The sequence below is a fragment of the Delphinus delphis genome, chromosome 11 (assembly GCF_949987515.2).
Source record: "Delphinus delphis chromosome 11, mDelDel1.2, whole genome shotgun sequence".
NCBI lineage: Eukaryota > Metazoa > Chordata > Mammalia > Artiodactyla > Delphinidae > Delphinus > Delphinus delphis.
The window spans coordinates 43,780,702-43,795,605 of record NC_082693.1 but is presented as its reverse complement, the minus strand read 5'-3'; the positions used below and the strand labels follow the sequence as shown (position 1 = coordinate 43,795,605).

The 14,904-nt window shown below is 37.9% G+C and overlaps 2 non-coding genes across 2 annotated transcripts; both read right to left on the bottom strand.

Annotated features, from left to right (window-relative positions):
* Positions 1-5,587: 5,587 nt before the first annotated feature.
* On the bottom strand, positions 5,588-5,659 carry TRNAK-UUU (transfer RNA lysine (anticodon UUU)). Its single transcript has one exon. It is a non-coding gene; the product is annotated as a tRNA-Lys (tRNA).
* An 8,423-nt stretch (positions 5,660-14,082) lies between these two features.
* Positions 14,083-14,155, bottom strand: TRNAE-UUC (transfer RNA glutamic acid (anticodon UUC)). The gene has a single exon. It is a non-coding gene; the product is annotated as a tRNA-Glu (tRNA).
* Between the last annotated feature and the right edge of the window lie 749 nt (positions 14,156-14,904).

Below are 14,904 nucleotides of genomic sequence, written 5' to 3'. Positions count from 1 at the left end.
GGGAATTCCTGGGACAGCTCTTTTGAAATTTTATCTTCTCAGATGCCATCCCAAGATGGCATTGTGGGGCAAACTAATGACACAGGACGAGGAATTTACAGCCAAAAAGAGCTGTCACTTAATTTTCGCATACCCTCTGATTTCCACACCTTCACTTGTCATCATCTTTCTTTCTAGCCAGCTGCCAGAATAGAAACCCATGGAGGAGAAGTCAGCCTTAGTTCTTAGCCTGACTCTTAAGGTTCTACCCAATCTGGCCTCATTTTTTGCCATTCTTTTAACTCTAGTCAAACTGCTTCAACTCTACTGAACTTTCATTTCATCGAATGAGCCATATTCTCTGAGCCTTAGTCCTTTGCCCCTGCTGGTCCCTCTGCCTAGAATACTCTTCCTGTCCCCTTCTCCCTAATCAACTCTTTCTTAGCCTTTGGATCTCTGCTTAAATGTTATCTTCTCTGGGAAGACTTTTGTTACCCTCAAATATTAATTAAGGTGTCTTTCTTAACCTGCTTCCTTAACACTCCACGCTTACATTTGTGGTGGCATTTATTATATTGTCACTTGTTTTCTTGTTAGCCCTTCTCCTCCTCATTAGATCATGTGCTCCTCGAGCATTGGGATTGTGTTTTTTATCATTGCATCCCGGTGCCCAATATAGTAAATTCTCAAATGTTTGGCTGAATGAATGAAGACACAAGCTATGTGGGGAAACAGAAGACGAGGGAAAATGTATGCCTTCCACACCTGAGCAGTTACTGAGAACTTGATTGGGCACATCAGTGTGAGACCAAAAGTTCAACTTCCCTTGTGTAAGAAAGACCCCTATGCAATTATAAAGATTTTAAATAAGATTTTTCAATACAAATTTATTTATTTATTTTTGGCTGGGTTGGGTCTTCGTTGCTGCGCGTGGGCTTTCTCTAGTTGCGGCGGGCAGGGGCTACTCTTCGTTGCAGTGTGTGGGCTTCTCATTGCGGTGGCTTCTCTTGTTGCAGAGCATGGCTCTAGGCGCGCGGGCTTCAGTAGCTGTGGCTCTCGGGCTTAGTTGCTCCACGGCATGTGGGATCTTCCCGGACCAGGACTCCAACACGTGTCCCCTGCATTGGCAGGCGGATTCTTAACCATTGCGCCACCAGGGAAGTCCCTTAAATAAGATTTAATTGGCTTATAAGTAGGCATTTGATGCTTTGTAAGTTCAGATGTTATAGAGGAATCTATACTTTAAAAGTCATTATTAGGGAGAGACTACTTGCTTTGCAAAAGCACAGTATTTACCACAGTAAACCTTTAAATTCCCTGGATCTTTAGTAGCTTGGTTAAAGTTTATTTTGATATTTTTTGGGTCCCATCAATCATTGCACTAGTCTGGAGGGATGAAATTAGGAACACATTTTACACAATTCTACACATTGTAGAACCTTCATTTAAGGAAGCTCTTAAGTCATGTAAATCACTAAGCACTGGTCAGATTTAATTAAGTGCTGTGGTAGAGGTATCAGCAATGAGTTGAGGGAGAGCTAAGAAAGAAACTGTTTATTCTAAGTGCGGGGATGGTGAGCCTTAATGGTGAAGTTGGATCTTAAAGAAGACTATGACTGGCATCTCAAGAAAGACAAGTAGTGGGGAGCAAGTATGTACAAAGGCTTGGCAGCATGAAAGGTATGTGGTAAATTTGCTTTCAATTTTGATTTTTTTTTTTTTTTTTGGCCGTGTGGCATGCAGGATCTTAGTTCCCAGAGCAGGGATCGAACCCATACTCCCTGCAGTGGAAGCGAGGAGTCTTAACCACTGGACTGCCAGTGAAGTCCCAATTTGCTTTCAATTTTGTAGGGGCACATTTTCTTACATAAAATCAACGTTAATTACTTGATTAATATTACACTAACTAAGTTAGTGTTTTTCTATATGTGGGTAATGAAATCAATTTAGAAACTTGTGACCAGTACTGCTTCTTAAGTAGAATATAATAGAGCAGAGACTGATGCTTTATAAGAGTAAATATGTCTCACGATAATTTTGTTTCAGATATATACTATATGAGTATTGGGTTAGAATGTAAGATGTTTTCCTTACCTTTGTTTGCAGGAAAATAAATTTCAAAGCCACTAATGAAATCAATACTGAGGGGCTGAAGCACCACACACACTTTCCTTCTGGTCTTTATATTTGGGATGGGTGGAATAGAAGGATATTAGTTTAATTATTTCCTCAAGGACCCTTATTGCTTATGGTGAAGGACATTAGCCCCTGGCTTTCTTTTTAATCCTGAGACTATATTACTATTTACTTACCATTTCTTTCCTCCTTGCAGATGAATCCTCTCTCCTATTGTGTAAATAGCAAAGATTCTAGGGATCCAGAAGTGAATTATTTTAGGATTGGCCTTTTACCCTCACAGGCTCAGAATCCACGTGTTAGTTTCTTATTGTCCACTAGGTGGTACTGTGAGGGGTCAATGTTTGCGACTTATCTTGTCCCTAGACTCCAGCTTGTTTTGAAATTAGCAGATAGGTTTACTCAGCTAGAAAATCTTTTCTCTTCAGGCTCCCAGGCACTCCAGGATGGGATATATAGATCTCCCTTCCCTACCCAACTATAACCTAGAGCTACAAATTGAGGAGGATAGAGAATCTGGGATCGAGAGGGTACCTTTTTTTGTCAGTAATGCCATCTCTTAAAAGAAACAGTAATGCTTTCCATTCTCTCCTGGAAATCAAAGATGCTGAACTGCAGTGGGAGGGAAGGAGATTATAACCCCAAATAGATAACTGACTGAGTGGGGGTAATAGAATTGGCTGAGAGGTGGGGAGAGAAATGTTAAAGGATCTCTTTTTTTGGGAAAGCAACAAGACATAGATTTTGATTAAATTCAGGAAACATTTTTCAAGAGTCTTCTACAGTCCAGGAGAACCCAAAGTTGGATAAATTTTGGTACCTCCCTTCTAGAACCTCAAGAAAAACAAAGAAGAAAACACTCAACAATAATAAAGTGTAAAAGATACTCTATTAGGGGCAAGCCGAGAGGGGACTCCTAAGTCCCCCATCTGCGGGGGTGGGGACAGGCAGGTTGTGATCACGGAAGGCTCCCCAGAGGACATGACTAGTCTGAGTCTGGAAGGATGAGTCCAACATTCTAGAAATCTACAAGGTTCTGCTGTACTCAAGTCTCCCCTGGTGACTTCATTTACTCTTGTGATTTCAATAATTACCTCTGTGCTAATAACTCCCAAACTTTCTCTAACCCGACCACCTCTAAAACCTGCCTATCCAATATCTCCTATTCGGATGTTGGTGCTTCAGATTCAATTTGTCTAAAACCCAGAACTGAAAGAAGCTTGAGGCTATTGGTTTTTACAGTAGTCATATAATTCTTATCCTTATTCATTATCTAGGTGGATATCCTAGTCACTATTTGTCTGAACTACTGCAAAAGCACACTAACTGGTCTCCAACTTAGATCTCTCTCCATCACCCACTTCCCCCAGTCAGTCCCACACACTTTGATCTTCAACAAGATTTGCTTCCTTTAAGCCCAATGTTGATGGTGTCATTTCATCAAACAACAACCTTTAATGCGTTCCGTTTGGTCTACCCAATGGAGATCAAGCTTATTCATCAGATAATCAAGGCAGTTACTATGGTCTGAATGTTCATGTCCCCCCCAAATTCATATGTTGAAATCCTAGTCCCCAAAGGGTATTAGGAGGTGGGACTTTTGGGAGGTGATTAGGTCATGAGGGTGGAGCCCTTGTGAATGAGATTAATGCTCTTATAAAAGAGACCCCACAAAACTTCCTACCCCCTTCCACTATGTGAGGATACAAGAAGTCTGAGACCGGGAAAAGGGCCCTCACCTGACCATGTTGGCACCCTGATCTCAGACTTTCAGCCTCCAGAATTGTGAGCAATAACATTTTTTTCTTTTTATCAAGGTATATTTGATTTACAATATTATGTAAGTTTCAGGTGTACAACATAGTGATTCACAACTTTAAAACATTATGCTCCATTTATAGTTATTATAAAATATTGGCTATATTCCCTGTGCTGTACAATATATTCTTGTATTTTATTTATTTCATACATAGTAGTTTCTACCTCTTAATTCCCTACTTCTGCCTTGGACTTTCCCACTGTGAGCAAAAACTTTCTGTTGTTTATAAGCTACCTAGTCTGTGGTATTTTGTTATAGCAGCCTGAATAGACTAAGATAGCACTCAATGTTTTGGTTCTGAATTACTCTTTCTACCTTATGTTCTGATTCCCTTAAGTGCCTTTTATAGCTAAACTAACCTATACAATATTGATTTTCTAAATACAACTCTTTATTTCTCAGTGTTTAAGCTTTTTTTCATTTATTTTTTAATTGAAGTATAGTTGATTTACAATGTTGTGTTAATTTCTGCTGTACAACAAAGTGACTCAGTTATATACATATATACATTCTTTTTTATATTCTGTTCCATTATGGTTTATCCTAGGATATTGAATATAGTCCCCTGTGCTATACAGTAGGACCTTGTTATTTATCCATTCTATATGTAATAGTTTCATCTACTAACCCCAAACTCCCAGTCCATTCCTCCCTCCCCCTCCCTACCCCCTTGGTAACCACAAGTCTGTTCTCTATGTCTGTGAGTCTGTTTCTGTTTCATAGATAGGTTCATTTGCACCACATTTTAGATTCCACATATAAGTGATACCAAATGGTATTTGTCTTTCTGTCTTCACTTAGTATGATAATCTCTAGTTGCATCCATGTTGCTGCAAATGGCATTATTTCCTGGCTGAGTAGTATTTCATTGTATATAAGTGCCACATCTTCTTTATCCATTCCTCTGTTGATGGACATTTATGTCGTTTCCATGGCTTGGCTATTGTGAACAGTGCATGTATCTTTTTGAATTATATGCCTAGGAGTGGGATTGCTGGATCATATGATAATTCTATTTTCAGTTTTCTGCGTCAGTGTTTAAGTTTATACTAATCTCATCTCTTTGTCAAAGTGCTATCTATTTTGGTCAGGGAAAGGTTTCCTGAGCATAACATTAAAGGCAGAAAACATATATAACAAAGCATTTATATTTTATTATATTAAGAGCTCTTGCAAATCAACATGAAAAGACAACCTCTCCAATAGAAAGATAGGCAAAATCCATAAAGAGACAATTCCAATTGATATGGTCAGGTTTAAGTTCCAACCACCATGCTATTTGTTTTCTACTTGTCCTATCCATTTTTACTTCCTTATTCCTGCTCACCTTGGACTATTTTTAATATTTCATTTTATCTCCTATTATTAATTATATTTCTTTAATTTTTTCAGTAGTTGCTCTAGGGTTTACGATATGTATCTTTTTTTTTTTTTTTTTTGCGGTACGCGTGCCTCTCACTGTTGTGGCCTCTCCCGTTGCGGAGCACAGGCTCCGGACGTGCAGGCTCAGCGGCCATGGCTCACGGGCCCAGCCGCTCTGCGGCATGTGGGATCTTCCCAGACCGGGGCACAAACCCGTGTCCGGGACGGGAAGTCGGCAGGCAGACTCTCAACTACTACGCCACCAGGGAAGCCCAGCTTGCGGGATCTTAGTTCCCTGGCCAGGGATTGAACCTGGGCCACAGAAGTAAAAGCACTGAGTCCTAACCACTGGACCACCAAGGAACTCCCTAAATTTTTAAAATGTCTTTTATATTTACCCACATGCTTACTATTTCCATGCCCTTAATTCTTTTGTGTAGATCTGTTTCCACTTGGTATCATCTTTCTTCAATCTGAAGAACCTCCTTTAATGGTTCTGGTAATGCAAGTGATATATATATATATATATATATATATATATATATATATATATATATAATTTATTTTATTATTTATTTATTTTGGCTGCATTGGGTCTTTTGTTGCTGCACATGGGCTTTCTCTAGTTGCAGTAAGTGGGGGTTGCTCTTCTTTGCGGTGCATGGGCTTTTCATTGCGGTGGCTTCTCTTGTTGTGGAGCATGGGCTCTAGGCACGTGGGCTTCAGTAGTTGTGGCACATGGGCTCAGTAGCTGTGGCTCACGGGCTCTAGAGCACAGGCCCTGTAGTTGTGGCTCACGGGCTTAGTTGCTTCGTGGCATGTGGGATCTTCCCGGACCAGGGCACGAACCTGTGTCCCCTGCATTGGCAGGCGGATTCTTAATCACTGCACCACCAGGGAAGCCCGCAAGTGATATATATTTTTTCAGCTTTCGTTTGTTTTAAAATTTCTTCTTTGCTTTCATTTTTAATGGGTATTTCCACTGGGTATAGAATTCTAGATTGATACCTTTTTCATTTAGTACATTTTAAAGGTATAATTCCATTGTTTTCTGTCTTGAATTGTTTCTGAAGAGAGTTAATGGTTATTCTTATATTTGCTTCCATATACATAATGATCTTTTTCTCTGGCTTCTTTTCAGATGTCCTTTTTCTCATTGGTTTTCAGCAATTTTATTAATGCTGTGTCTTGATATAGTTTTCTTTGTGTTTATACTGCTTGTGGTTCATCAAACATTTTGATCTGGGTGTGTTGATATTTTCTTCACTAAATATGGTGAATTTTTTGCCATTATTTCTTCAAATATCCTTTTCTGTTCCTACTGTCTTCCAGTACTCCAAGTCACATGTATGGTAGTGTACTTGATATTGCCCAACAAGTCACTGAGGCTCTGTTCATTTTTCCCCCTTTCTTTTCTTTCTATGCTTCACTTTAGATAGTTCTTATTTCTATGTCTTCAAGTTCACTGATCTTTCAACTGTGTTGTGTAATTTGTTGTTAGGGCCATACAGTGGTATTTTTCATTTCTTTTATGTAGTCTCTATTTCTTTCCTCATTTTATTTATTGTTTTCTTTTCTCTTGAACTAATAATAGGTGTTGAAAAATTCTTATCCACTAATTCCATAACTTCTGTCATTTCTGGTTCTATTTTTTTTAAATTTCAGCATTATTGTGGTTTTTTAAATTTATTATTTTTATACAGCAGGTTCTTATTAGTTATCAATTTTATACATATTAGTGTATATATGTCAATCCCAATCTCCCAATTCATCACACCACCACCACCACCCCCGCCCCTGCCACTTTCCCGACTTGGTGTTCATACATTTGTTCTCTACATCTGTGTCTCTGTTTCTGCCCTGCAAACTGGTTCATCTGTACCATTTTTCTAGGTTCCACATATATGCATTAATATACGATATTTGTTATTCTCTGACTTACTTCACTCTGTATGACAGTCTTGATCCATCCACCTCTCTACAAATGACCCAATTTCGTTCCTTTTTATGGCTGAGTAATATTCCATTGTATATATGTACCACATCTTCTTTATCCATTCATCTGTTGATGGGCATTTAGGTTGCTTCCATGACCTGGCTATTGTAAATAGCACTGCAATGAACATTGGGGTGCATGTGTCTTTTTGAATTATGGTTTTCTCTGGGTATAGGCCTAGTAGTGGGGATTGCTGGGTCATATGGTAATTCTATTTTTAGTTTTTTAAGGAACGTCCATAATGTTCTCCATAGTGGCTGTATCAATTTACATTCCCACCAACAGTGTAAGGGGGTTCCCTTCACACCCTCTCCAGCATTTGTTTTTTGTAGATTTTCTGATGATGCCCATTCTAACCGATGTGAGGTGATACCTCATTGTAGTTTTGATTTGCATTTCTCTAATAATTAGTGATGTTGAGCAGCTTTTCATATGCTTCTTGGCCATCTGTATGTCTTCTTTGGAGAAAAGTCTGTTTAGGTCTTCTGCCCATTTTTGGATTGGGTTGTTTGTTTTTTTTAATATTGAGCTGCATGAGCTGTTTATATATTTTGGAGATTAAACCTTTGTCCGTTGATTTGTTTGCAAATATTTTCTCCCATTCTGAGGGTTGTCTTTTCGTCTTGTTTATAGTTTCCTTTGCTGTGTAAAAGCTTTTAAGTTTCATTACGTCCCATTGGTTTATTTTTGTTTTTATTTCCATTACTCTAGGAGTTGGATCAAAAACGATCTTGCTGTGATTTATGTCAAAGAGTGTTCTTCCTATGTTTTCCTCTAAGAGTTTTATAGTGTCCAGTCTTACATTTAGGTCTCCAGTCCATTTTGAGTTTATTTTTGTGTATGGTGTTAGTGAGTGTTCTAATTTCATTCTTTTACATGTAGCTGTCCAGTTTTCCCAGCACCACTTATTGAAGAACTGTCTTTTCTCCATTGTGTATCTTTGCCTCCTTTGTCATAGATTAGTTGACCATAGGTGCATGGGTTTATCTTTGGGCTTTCTATCCTGTTCCATTGATCTATATTTCTGTTTTGTGCCAGTACCATGTTGTCTTGATTACTGTAGCTTTGTAGTATAGTCTGAAGTCAGGGAGCCTGATTCCTCTGGCTCCATTTTTTCCCTCAAAATGGCTTTGGCTATTCAGGGTCTTTTAGGTCTCCATACAAATTTTAAGATTTTTTGTTCTAGTTCTGTAAAAAATGCTATTGGTAATTTGATAGGGATTGCACTGAATCTGTAGATTGCTTTGGGTAGTGTAGTCATTTCACAATATTGATTCTTCCAATCCAAGAACATCTCTCCATCTGTTGGTAGCATCTTTAATTTTTTTCATCAGTGTCTTATAGTTTTCTGCATACAGGTCTTTTGTCTCCCTAGGTAGGCTTATTCCTAGGTATTTTATTCATTTTGTTGGAATGGTAAATGGGAGTGTTTCCTTAACTTCTCTTTCAGATTTTTCATCATTAGTGTATAGGAATGCAAGAGATTTCTGTGCATTAATTTTGTATCCTGCAACTTTACTAAATTCACTGATTAGATCTAGTAGTTTTCTGGTGGCATCTTTAGGATTCTCTATGTATAGTATCATGTCATCTGCAAACAGTGACAGTTTTACTTCTTCTTTTCCAATTTGTATTCCTTGTATTTCTTTTTCTTCTCTGATTGCCGTGGCTAGGACTTCCAAAACTATGTTGAATAATAGTGGTGAGAGTAGACATCTTTGTCTTGTTCCTGATCTTAGAGGAAATGCTTTCAGCTTTTCACTATTGAGAATGATGTTTGCTGTGGGTTTGTTGTATATGGCCTTTATTATGTTGAGGTAGGTTCCCTCTATGCCCACCTTCTTGAGAGTTTTTATCATAAATGGGTGTTGCATTTTGTCAAAAGCTCTTTCTGCATCTATTGAGATGATCATATGTTTTTTATCCTTCAATTTGTTAATATGGTGTGTCACATTGATTGATTTGCATATATTGAAGAATCCTTGCATCCCTGGGATAAATCCCACTTGATCATGGTATATGATCCTTTTAATGTGTTGTTGGATTCTGTTTGCTAATATTTTGTTGAGGATTTTTGCATCTATATTGATGAGTGGTATTGGTCTGTGATTTTCTTTTTTTATAGTATCTTTGTCTGATTTTGGTATCAGGGTGATGGTGGCCTCATAGAATGAGTTTGGGAGTGTTCCTTCCTCTGCAATTTTTTGGAAGAGTTTGAGAAGCATGGGTGTTAGCTCTTCTCTAAATGTTTGATAGAATTCACTGTGAAGCCATCTGGTCCTGGACTTTTGTTTGTTGGAAGATTTTTAATACAGTTTCAATTTCATTACTTGTGATTTGTTTGTTCATATTTTCTATTTCTTCCTGTTTCAGTCTTGGAAGGTTATACCTTTCTAAGAATTTGTCCATTTCTTCCAGGTTGTACATTTTATTGGCATAGAGTTGCTTGTAGTAGTCTCTTAGGATGCTTTGTATTTCTGTGGTGTCTGTTGTAACTTCTCCTTTTTCATTTCTAATTTTATTGATTTGGGTCCTCTCCCTCTTTTTCTTTATGAGTCTGGCTAATGGTTTATCAACTTTGTTTATCTTCTTAAAGAACCAGCTTTTAGTTTTATTGATCTTTGCTATTGTTTTCTTTGTTTCTATTTCATTTATTTATGCTCTGATCTTTATGATTTCTTTCCTTCTACTAACTTTGGGGTTTTTTTTTTGGTTCTTCTTCCTCTAATTGCTTTAGATGTAAGGTTAGGTTCTTCATTTGAGATTTTTCTTGTTTCTTGAGGTAGGCTTGTATTGCCATAAACTTCCCTCTTAGAACTTGCTGCATCCCATAGGGTTTGGATCGTCGTGTTTTCATTGTAATTTGTCTCTAAGTGTTTTTTGATTTCCTCTTTGATTTCTTCAGTGATCTCTTGGTTATTTAGTAACGTATTGTTTAGCCTCCATGTGTTCGTGTTTTTTATGTTTTTTCCCTGTAATTGATTTCTAATCTCATAGCATTGTGGTCAGAAAAGATGCTTGATATGATTTCAATTTTCTTAAACTTACTGAGGCTTGATTTGTGACCCAAGATGTGATCTATCCTGGAGAATGTTCCGTGTGCACTTGAGAAGAAAGTGTAATCTTCTGTTTTTGGATGAAATGTTCTATAAATATCAATTAAATCTATCTAGTCTATTGTGTCATTTAAAGCTTGTGTTTCCTTATTAATTTTCTGTTTGGATGATCTGTCCATTGGTGTAAGTGAGGTGTTAAAGTCCCCCACTATTACTGTGCTACTGTCGATTTCCTCTTTTATAGCTGTTAGCCGTTGCCTTATGTATTGTGGTCTCCTATGTTGGGTGCATATATGTTTTTAATTGTTATATATTCTTCTTGGATTGATCCCTTGATCATTATGTAGTGTCCTTCCTTGTCTCTTATAACATTCTTTATTTTAAAATCTATTTTATCTGATATGAGTATTTGCTACTCCAGCTTTCTTTTGACTTCCATTTGCATGGAATATCTTTTTCCATCCCCTCACTTTCAGTCCGTATGTGTCCCTAGGTCTGAAGTGGGTCTCTTGTAGACAGCATATATATGGGTCTTGTTTTTGTGTCCATTCAGCAAGTCTCTGTCTTTTGGTTGGAGCATTTAATTCATTCACATTTAAGGTAATTATCGATGTTTATGTTACTATGACCATTTTCTTAATTGTTTTGGGTTTTTTTTTTTGTAGGTCCTTTTCTTCCCTTGTGTTTCCCAGTTAGAGAAGTTCCTTTAGCATTTGTTGTAGAGCTGGTTTGGTGGTGCTGAATTCTCTTAGCTTTTGCTTGTCTGTAAAGCATTTGATTTCTCCATTGAATCTGAATGAGATCCTTGCCGGGTAGAGTAATCTTGGTTGTAGGTTCTTCCCTTTCATCACTTTAAGTATATCATGCCACTCCCTTCTGGCTTGTAGAGTTTCTGCTGAGAAATCAGCTGTTGACCTTATGGGAGTTCCTTTGTATGTTATTTGTCATTTTTCCCTTGTTGCTTTCAATAATTTTTCTTTGTCTTTAATTTTTTGCCAATTTGATTGCTATGTATCTCCACGTGTTTCTCCTTGGGTTTATCCTGCCTGGGACTCTCTGCACTTCCTGGACTTGGGTGGCTATTTCCTTTCCCATGTTAGGGAAGTTTTCAACTATAATCTCTTCAAATATTTTCTCGGGTCCTTTCTCTCTCTTTTCTCCTTCTGGGACCCCTATAATGTGAATGTTGTTGTGTTTAATGTCCCAGAGGTCTCTTAGGCTGTCTTCATTTCTTTTCATTCTTTTTTCTTTAGTCTGTTCCACAGCAGTGAATTCCACCATTCTGTCTTCCAGGGCACTTATCCGTTATTCTGCCTCAGTTATTCTGCTATTGATTCCTTCTAGTGTATTTTTCATTTCAGTTATTGTATTGTTCACCCCTGTTTCTTTGTTCTTTAATTCTTCTAGGTCTTTGTTAAACATTTCTTGCATCTTCTTGATCTTTGCCTCCATTCTTTTTCCAAGGTCCTGGATCATCTTCTCTATCATTATTCTGAATTATTTTTCTGGAATGTTGCCTATCTCCACTTCATTTAGTTGTTTTTCTGGGGTTTTATCTTGTTCCTTCATCTGGTACATAGCCCTCTGCCTTTTCATCTTGTCTATCTTTCTGTGAATGTCTCTGGGTCTATTTTTATTGTCTGATTTTTCTGCTGGCTATAGATCCCATTTTCCCTTTTTATGTTATTTATTTACTTATTTATTTATTTGATGGTTGCAAGGAGTATGTCTAGTAATTTTTTTTTTTTTTTTGCGGTACGCGGGCCTCTCACTGTTGTGGCCTCTCCCGTTGTGGAGCGCAGGCTCCGGATGCGCAGGCTAAGAGGCCATGGATCACAGGCCCAGTCGCTCCGCGGCATGTGGGGTCTTCCCAGACCAGGGCAGAACCCACGTCCCCTGCATCGGCAGGTGGACTCCCAACCACTGCACCACCAGAGAAGCCCTATCTAGTAATTTTTTATTAGATGCTGGACATTGTGAATGTTACATTGTTGAGTTTCTGGATTTTATTTCCTTCCTTTAAAGAGTGTTGGGCTTTGTTCTGGCAGGCAGCTAATTTACTTGAATATCAGCTTGATACTTTTGAGGCATGTTTTTAAACTTTGTTAGGGTAGGTCTAGGGTAGCTTTACTCTCAGGCTTGTAGGTGCCCTACTCCTAAGGCATAGCTTTTGTGAAGTCTCTACTGAATACTCTGAGTATTCAACAACGTCTCTTCAGTCTGACTGGTTGGAAGTCTAATTTTCCCATCCCTGTGTAAGTGCCAGTAATTATACACTTTGTAATTCTTCAGCAGTTGTTTTTTTTACCTGATAGTTGATTTTGGCCAGTTTCATGGAGTCTCTCCTCTCATTCCCATTCATGAGCAGTCTATTGTTCAGTCAAAGACTCACAGGGCCACTATGAAAATTTGTGGAGCTCTTTCTTCACATAGCTCTCTTCTCTCTAGTACTCTCTTCCACAGAATCACACCTCTTCAGCCTTCCCAAAATCTAATCTCTGTCCCTTTATCTCAGCAAAACCACTGTACTCTGCTTGGATTTCCCATTCCTATGATATTGTCTGGATTGTATCTCTGGTCAGATAGTTGGGAGAATTGAAAGGCTCACATAATTTTTTTTCTTTCTTTTTCTCTCACGGATTGTAATCCTGTGTTGCTTTTGCCCAATATCTGAAAACAGTTCATCTATTTTGTACAGTTTTCTAGTTTTTTTTTTTTAATTAAATGGTGGGATGGCTAATTTGTCGGATTACTTTGCCATGTAGAAATAAACAGACAATTCAATTTTCACTGGATATAGAATTATAGGTTGGCATTTTTTTTTCAGTACTTCAAAGATGTCATTCCATTGTCTTCTGACTTGCACTGCTATCTTTGTTTTTCCAAATATAGTGTGTCTTTATCAGGAATGAAAAGTAAAACAACAATAGGATATACTTGATTATTATGTTGTTAAAAAAAAAAGAGTATAGTGTTCATAAGTACCAGAGAAATGGGCACAGTCATACTTCTGCTGGTGCAAATTGTTAAAGTCTTCTTGTAGGGACAATTTGTCAAAAATATTAAAGGCCTATAGCCAAAAATCAGGAAAAGCCCAAGTTTCTGTCAGCAGATAAATGAATAAAGAAAATGTGATATATACATATAATGGAATGTTATTCAGCCATAAAATGAATAAAAGTCTGACATATGCCAAAAATGGATGAATCTCGGTAACATCATGCAAGTGAAAGAAGCCAGACACAAAAAAGGACAAATATTATATGATTCCACTTAAATGAGGTACCTATAATAGGAAAATTCATAGAGATAATAGGTAGAGTAGAGATTAACAGGGGCTGGGAGAAGTGGAATGAGGAGTTACTGTTTTATGGGTAGAGAGTTTTTGCTTGAGTTGATGAAAAAGTTCTGGAAATAGATAGTGGTAATAGTTACACAATGTTGTAAATGTACTTAATGCCACTGCATTTTTACTTATAAAATGATTAAAATGTGTATATTTTACAACAATTTTTAAAAATGTTAATGAGAGGCCTAAAAAAGATTTTTTTTTGGACAAAGAAATTATTCTTGCAAGAAATTGTCCTAAGGAGAATACAAGGAGGTATGTAGAGATTTAGTCACAAGGATGTTTTGTTAAGAGTATTTTTACAAAAACAAAATGAGAAAAAATAACACAAAAATAAAGAATACAATTTTTTTTTGGCCGTACCACATGGCTTGTGGGATCTTAATTCTCCAACCAGGGCTTGAACCTGGGCCCTCAGCAGTGAAAGTGCGGAGTCCTAACCACTGGACCACCAGAGAATTCTGAAGAGTACAATTTTAATGTCCCCAAACAAGCCATTGATGAAATATACTATGATGTATAACAGACTGCCATAGAGAAATTTAAAAAAACAACTATGTTCTTTTTAAGAAGAACACTTAATTACATGGAAAGACTAAGAGGAGATACTGTAAAATGTTAGTGGTGGTTATTTCTGGGTAGTGGGATTATAGATGATTTTTCTTCTCTTTTATGTAATTTTTATGTTCTAAATTTATTACAGTAAATATGCATTTTTAATAAACTAAAAATTGAAGTTTGTTTTATTTTTTATTTATTTATTTATTTATTTATAGCTGTGTCGGGTCTTAGATGCGGCACAGGGGATCTTCATGAGGCATGTGGGATCTTTCGTTGTGGAGCAGGCTCTTCACTGTGGTGCACAGGCTTCTTTCTAGTTGTGGCTCGTGGGCTTCTCTCTATTTGTGGTGTGCGGGTTTTCTCGCTCTAGCTGTGGCTGGGCAGGCTCCAGGGCATGTGGGTTCTGTAGTTGTGGTGCGTGGGGTCCAGAGCGTGAGGGCTCTGTGGTTCGCAGCAAGCGGGCTCTCTCTTTGAGGCGCACGAGCCCAGTAGTTGTGGCGCACTGGCTTAGTTGCCCCTTGGCATGTAGGATCTCAGTTCCCCCACCAGGGATCAAACCCGTGTCCCCTGCATTGGATGGCTGATTCTTTACCCCTGGAGCACCAGGGAAGTCCCTGAAGTTTATTTTAAAATGTTTTATCCATCC